Consider the following 7,559-nt stretch of genomic DNA (forward strand, 5'->3'; position numbering starts at 1 on the left):
AGTTGCCATGGGAGGAACACATGTGGCTGCAGTGTGCCACTCCACAGCAAGGGCAGGATTGAGGCACTCACCCCAAGGTCTCCAGACACAAACACAGCTGTCATCAGTGTCCAAACTAAACCTGGATTCATTGCTGAGGGCAACCCGGTTCTAATCCATAGCATTCAGTTTCATTGTTCATGACACTATTGCTAACAGAGGCAACAGCAAGTGGGTGTCGAAGGCAGTACATATAATAGGCTCTGTGAGACCAAATGTCCCTCAGCCAAGAACCTAGAAATGGTTCAGAAAGACCCAGGGACCTGTAACAATAGTGCCACCTGTCCCTGGATGGCAAGCAATGACACAGTTGGAGTTGCTTGTGCTTGCCGGACAGTAAGACGACCCTATCCACTGGTGGTCTATCAAGGGCATCCTGAGCCCAGTTGCCTGGTGTGCATGCCCTCGTGTATCTACTGGTCCCAATACCTCCTATTAGTCTGGTTAGAATGGCCCAGGTGGTTAGTCTGGTTAGAATGACCCAGGTGGTGGGCAATTTGTTGATACGACCATCCAGCTTCTCGCATTCCAATGACTTTTCTCAAAATTTCAACTGGGAGAAATCCCTTTGAATGCATCATAGAGGCATGTCTAGTGGTTAACAAGCTCTATTTAATTGGGAAAAGAGGTCACTACAATCAAGTAGCCTCTGGAAACTTTTTTATAGGCCAAGGCCTATAAAACCACTTTTAGAACCACTTTTCGGGCCTCAGGCAGTAAGTCTTTTCATCTAATCACACCACAACTCTGATCTTTTGCATATCTGCCTGAGATGTAACTGTATGCCGAGATTTTGTAGCAAAGCGGCAACCCCCTTCTAAGTGCTTTATTTTTTTTGTTTTACAAAAACAGTACATTGAAGAAAGAGGGCCCCATAACAAAGCTCAAATGTAGCCCTTCATTATGATGCAAGGTTCGCCATGTATGACAGAAAGGCCTGGTGTTTGTTTTTTCCTTCAACTCCTGTTTCATGCCCCCTGGGGTCAATTTTCCAACCTCTGCTCTGCTAACAATGTAGTTCTTGTTCTCGTACAGGTTTTTGCAACCCAATAGCAAAAAGGATTGGTCAGCCATGGTTGGGGCTCCACTCTCCAAGGAACTCACAGTAGCCGGTTGCCATGTATCCAGTAGAAAAGGAAAATATTGCCCTTAAATTTTTAATTGTATGGTACTGATCCAGGATTATAGAATATAACTACCCCACCCTACCAGAAGTAATTAAACACCTGAGCAAGAATAAAAAATTTGTATTTATTTACATATGTTAATACTTTGTGGGGCTTCTTTGATCCTAATGACACCAGGTACTCTCCATGGCATACTTTCCACTAATATCTGATACATTTCAGTCAGTTTTTCCTTCCATTCATTTTTCAAATATTTGGTGAGTTCTCTCAAAAAAGATGCATTGGCTCATCTACAATGGTGCATTGAGCATTGTCATTGGACAGTTGAGCAATTGAAGAACATTCTCTGGAGTGACACTACTCTCCATCTTCAAATCAGATGGACGTACCTGGGTGTGGAGGATGCCTGGGGAGTGCCTATCGCCTAAGTGTGCTCTTCCAACTGTTAAGTACAGGAGAGGTTGCGTTATAGTCTGGGGATGTTTTACATAGCATGGTCTTGGCCCATTGGTTGTAGTGACAAGAACCATCAACATAGAGGTGTTCCTTGACACTCTAGACAATAATATGCTGCTGACAATGGGGTAATACTTCGGAAATAGTCAGCAATACTTCCAACAAGACAACGTGCCTTGTCGCAAATCAAATGCTGTTTTATGTTGATTTAAGGATATGGATGCGCCACAATTCGACTGACCTGTACGGAGTTTCAACCTGAATCCTAAGGAACATCCATTTTTTTTACACACGATTCTAGAATGAGGAAACTACCAGCTGAAGTACATCCGACATTAGTAGAAAGTATGCCCCAAACTATTTTTCACTTTATAAATCCGCCTTGTTGCTATTACATATTGTGAACCAAACAATGAGAGGCTATGGTGTGAATTCCATTGATAGCTGTATATCAAGAGGGAGTACAAAGAAATCAGAGAGCAAAATTTAGAACCTTCAGCTTACCCATTAAAAAAAAAATAGGTGCAGATTTTGCATTAGGGCCTTAAGGTGCCCAATTAACTTCAATAACTATTGACCAGAGGGATTGTTCAGCAGACGGCTATTTCCAAGCATTTACTTGTTTTACATGGGGACAGTGGAATAAACCATAGCTAGACAATTCTGGAAGCGCAAAAGGGGAACAAAATGATAAGATATTTGAAATTCAACGTGTAAATAGAGGTATAAGAACAGCGCCTGGACAAGTCCAAAATGATCAAAAAGACATTAAAAAATAAAAGGGAACTTCGAGATAGGGGGATCTTCACGGAGAAGTAAGTGAACAGCATTCACTTTACATTCGTCATCACCCCCAGAAGGAGCACAAGATCCCTTTTTACTATATTTTCTTTCTTAATTTAACGTCTGCGATCCTTCCGTCCCACAACAAAAGATGTCAATGGAGAGTTGAGAGTCTCCTTTACATGCAAGAGTGGTCCAGTCCCACCAAAATGTTGTCTAATGTGTATGAAAGATGTGTATCTTAAGAACTTCAAGTTATGCATTTAATCTCAAGACTCACTTGGCTGTGCTTGTTGGCCACCATAGTCCTGGGATTTTCTATGTCATTGTGGGTCAACTTTGGAGAATACATGTCATGTATCATAAATCTGTATATATTGAAATGCACACAACTGACTTGTCAATGCATCGTGAGGATAGGTATGAGATCGAGTCAAACGTTGACTTTTGATTGGGCCATGTGACAGAATAGCTGTAAATAAACACTTGGACATGAATGTTCTTGTTATCTCACAATTGCTGACATCAGAATGATACACTATGGAGGGAAGATGTATCATATTTACATTGTGTAGTAAAGAAAGACAACAGATGTAACTTCTTATACTCTAAGGCAAATAAATTGTTGAGCTGCAAATGGCAATGAGCTCATGAATAGATTTCACCTTAATCATATTAATTAGCTTATTAAGGAATGCTTAATGCTATAATTTTCCAAATAGGAATATAATGTCATAGTTAATTCATGCTGTGATGGGGAAGATGCAATCTTACATTTAAGTGGGTGTTTAACCCATTCTTTACTAAGCCTCTGAAAACATTAGAGGGATTGTCTAGGACTTTTTTCATTTTTTTTTCTATTGATGACCTATCCTCAGGACAGGTCATCAACTGATGATCAGGGGGGGTCCATCATTCGAGATCCTCACCAATCAGCTGATTCCAGGGCTTGCTGTCACTACAGACAGGGCAGGAAGCAGATTGTGCTGTCCATAGTGCAGCAGCCTGGGTTGGTATTGCAGACACAGCTCCCATTAATTTCAATCAGAACTGTGCCTGCATTACCATGCCAGACCACTAAAATGTTGTCAGTGCTATCTGCTTTCAGTGCTGACAGTGGTGCTGGTAATCAGCTGATTAGGGGGATTTCCCAAGCACCAGACCCCCACCGATCATCTGTTAATGACCTGTCCTGAGGATAGGTCATCAATAGAAAAAATCTAATAAGTCCTGGACAACCCCATGACAAGCCCCTTTAATGAGTCAGCCATAATTAAAAGTATTTGTTCTAAGCATGTTTTCACTAGGAATATTGTGAGCAGGGTTGGACTGCTCCACCAAAGTACCAGAAGATCCTCCAATGAGCTCTAAGATTATGATGTGTCCCACCACTAACAAGGTGGTTCATCACCTTTTTTGAAACCTGATATATAAATATCTTGTTAAGACATAAGATGGAATGTGAATAAATAACAGCACTTTAAACTGACCATACAATATCTGTTGCCCGAATGCTCATTTAGCTGACAGCTATTTCCCAATACCCCCATACACATGAACTCTCGATTTGGCTTTGCAAGCATGTGTTTAACATGGGAAGAATGGGGATTGCCACAGCCACAATCCTCTGTAGGCGAATTAACTCCAGGGGGAGCAAAAGGATCGGCGTTGAAATTTAAGATATCCATTCCTGCTCTCCCCTGACATTATCTGTCATTGGCAAATCAAGAGAGCCCCATACACATATGAGAGTCGTCCAGTCCCTTATAATCATTAGGCTTGGATGACTTTTGTCTAATGGGCCTTTATATTTGTCTATATTGGGAAGGAATTTAGACATAGCTAGACACTCATATTCTACCTACATGTAAATGTGGGTTTGTCTATTCCTCCCCATACAAAAGGTTCTCTGGTCATTCTCACTTTTTTAAAATAAATTCCACATTTTATGGGAGCAAAAACAGCTATTTTCATACATTCAACTATACCGACTGCAGGAAGCTCTTGATCCCAGACATTGGAAGTGACTACCAGTGGCAACTAGCACAGCCAATTAGGGCATGAAAAGAGAGAGATTCTTATAATCTGAGTAGTCGGGCATGTGAGGGCAAGCTCAATTTACCCACAGCTGTTCTCATAAATTCTTAGTAAATATTAAAAATATCATTGGTCCCTGGATACTTTGGCTTCAGTCCTGGTTATCTCAGTGCTGAAGTCTGCAGGTTACAATCAATTAACCTCATTCATTGCAAACTTCAAATTGAATAGGTTTTCTAATACTGAGTTTTCCAAGACTTAAAGGAGCAGTCCAGAAAATTTACTATTGATGACCCATTCCCAAGTGAGGTCATCAGTAGTTGATCAGTGGGAGTCTACCACTTGGGATCCCCACCGACCAGCCACTGATTAACTTTTTTTTTCCAGGACACTGTTAGTATGGAAGCAGATATTGCTGTCAGCATTGCAGGGGTTCAGGTTGGTATTGTAGGCAGTGCTCCCATTAAATTCAGTATCAACGTACTCCGCTGTAATATGGACAGTGCTGTCCACACTGACAGCTTGCCCAGCAAATGGCTGATTGGCAAGGATCCCGAGCAGTGGACCCCTGCCGATCTATTGATGACCTATTCTGAGCCCCAAACAACTCCTTTAACCATTGATAGCCTAATCTTAGGTCATTCTGGCATTTTTCAACCTCCACCAACTTGGAAATCCCTCTTGTGACTTTGTGCCCATTCTACTACATTTTTATGTCCACATTGGGTAGATACACATTATGTATCCTTAAGGCCCCCACCAACCAGCCTTTTGAAGGGTCCTGGCGCTTAAGTGAGCTCTATAGCCTCTTATTTGACCTGTGAGATCCTGTTCAATTCATAACATGGCCTTTCTGCAGCATTAATTTGAATGGGATTGAGCTGCAGTACCAGGCACCACTGATACATAATGTGCGGCACTGTGCCTGGCATACAATGAATAGGCAGCGGTGCTCTCCTGAATGTTATGACCCTATTAAAGAGCTGATTGGAAAGGGTGTCAAACCCCCACTGATCTGATATTGATAATATATCCTAAGTATAGATCACCAAAATTTAAAGGGGTATTCCGGGCATTTAACCCCTTGCAGTATTGATGATCTATTCTCTTAATCTATCAGTGGGGTCCGCCACTCAGGACTACTGGTGATTAGCTTACCTTAGCCTCTGCATTCACTGAAGTGGGAACGGATGTCCGCATTGGGGATATAGCCGAAAGTGCAATAAAAGATATAGCTCCCATTGATTTCAATGGCAGTGAAGCCCTTTATTACATTTCAGGCTCCGACCCTGGGGTCAGCGTCGAAAATATAATAGAAGTCTTTGCTTCCATTGGAATCAATAGGAGCTATACTTTCTATTGTACCTCCAGTTCTGACCCCAATGGCTCATTTTGTTGAAGATGGTCAAGTATTAAAAGAGATATAATCTTAATTATTAGGTCAGAGTTGCTTATGGAGTCTTCAGACTGACCCCTAACCCCTTACAGGTCAGGGTGTTTTGATTCTAAAGGAGCAGATACTTTTTGGGGATTTTCCCATGTGGTAGTTTTAAGGCCCTATTTTTTTTTCTTCAGCTACCCAAATTATTTTTGCTGCTTATTTTTTAAATTGTGTATAATATCTTTTTTCACTTAATTTGCTGCCAATTTTCTTGTTTTATTATGGGTAAAAGCTAAAAAATATATATTTTTAAATTTATAGTTGTTTATTAATAAAATTAGTATATTTACACTAAAATAAAGTATAAGGATGGGTTCACCATTTTGTTTCAGACTAGAGATGAGCGAACGTACTCGTCCGAGCTTGATACTCGTTCGAGTATTAGCGTGTTCGAGATGCTCGTTACTCGAGACGAGTACCACGCGATGTTCGGGTTACTTTCACTTTCATCTCTGAGACGTTAGCGCGCTTTTCTGGCCAATAGAAAGACAGGGAAGGCATTACAACATCCCCCTGCGACGTTCAAGCCCTATACCACCCCCCTGCAGTGAGTGGCTGGCGAGATCAGGTGTCACCCGAGTATATAAATCGGCCCCTCCCGTGGCTCGCCACAGATGCATTCTGACATAGTTCAGGGAAAGTGCTGTCTTGCTGGAGTTGCTATAGGGAGAGTGTTAGGAGTTATTTTAGGCTTCAAGAACCCCAACGGTCCTTCTTAGGGCCACATCTAACCGTGTGCAGTAGTGTGGAGGCTGCTTTTTGCAGTGTTGCACTTTTTTTTTTTTGTATATCGGCCGTGCAGAGCATTGCGCCCTGCAGTAATACTCCAGGGCCAGTAGTGGTGAGGCAGGGACAGAAGACATATTTAGTGTATATAGGCAGTGGGCCTTTCCAAAAACATTTGGGAAAAAAAATCTATTTGGGCTGCCTATGACCGTCCTCAGTGTACTGGGTCTCTGCTGGGGGTAGTTGTCCTAATTCATACGCAGCCAGCTAAGTGTTACAGCAGGCTTGCGCAAAATTCTTTCCTGGCTCTGTGTTGCCTGTTACATCACCGCTGTATTCCTGTCCACAGTGAAACAGTCTGCAGTAATTTTACATAGTCCAGGGCCAGTAGTGGTGAGGCAGGGACAGAAGACATATTTAGTGTATATAGGCAGTGGGCCTTTCCAAAAACATTTGGGAAAAAAAATCTATTTGGGCTGCCTGTGACTGTCCTCAGTGTACTGAGTCTCTGCTGGGGGTAGTTGTCCTAATTCATACGCAGCCAGCTAAGTGTTACAGCAGGCTTGCGCAAAATTCTTTCCTGGCTCTTCTGTGCGTTCCGTAAGCGAAGTCAGCCTCCAACCACAGGCCAATAAGTGGCACATTTAATTACAGCGTTCTGTTTCTGCACTACTGGTAATACAGCATGCTGAGGGGTAGGGGTAGGCCTAGAGGACGTGGACGCGGGCGAGGACGCGGAGGCCCAAGTCAGGGTGTGGGCACAGGCCGAGCCAGTGCGGTGGCCAGGGGTAGAGGCAGGGCCAGACCGAATAATCCACCAACTGTTTCCCAAAGCGCCCCCTCGCTCCATGCCACCCTGCAGAGGCCAAGGTGCTCTAAGGTGTGGCAGTTTTTCACAGAGACGCCTGACGACTGACGAACAGTGGTGTGCAACCTTTGTCGCGCCAAGA

This window comes from Eleutherodactylus coqui, chromosome 4 (assembly GCF_035609145.1).
Source record: "Eleutherodactylus coqui strain aEleCoq1 chromosome 4, aEleCoq1.hap1, whole genome shotgun sequence".
In the NCBI taxonomy this organism is placed as follows: Eukaryota; Metazoa; Chordata; class Amphibia; order Anura; family Eleutherodactylidae; genus Eleutherodactylus; species Eleutherodactylus coqui.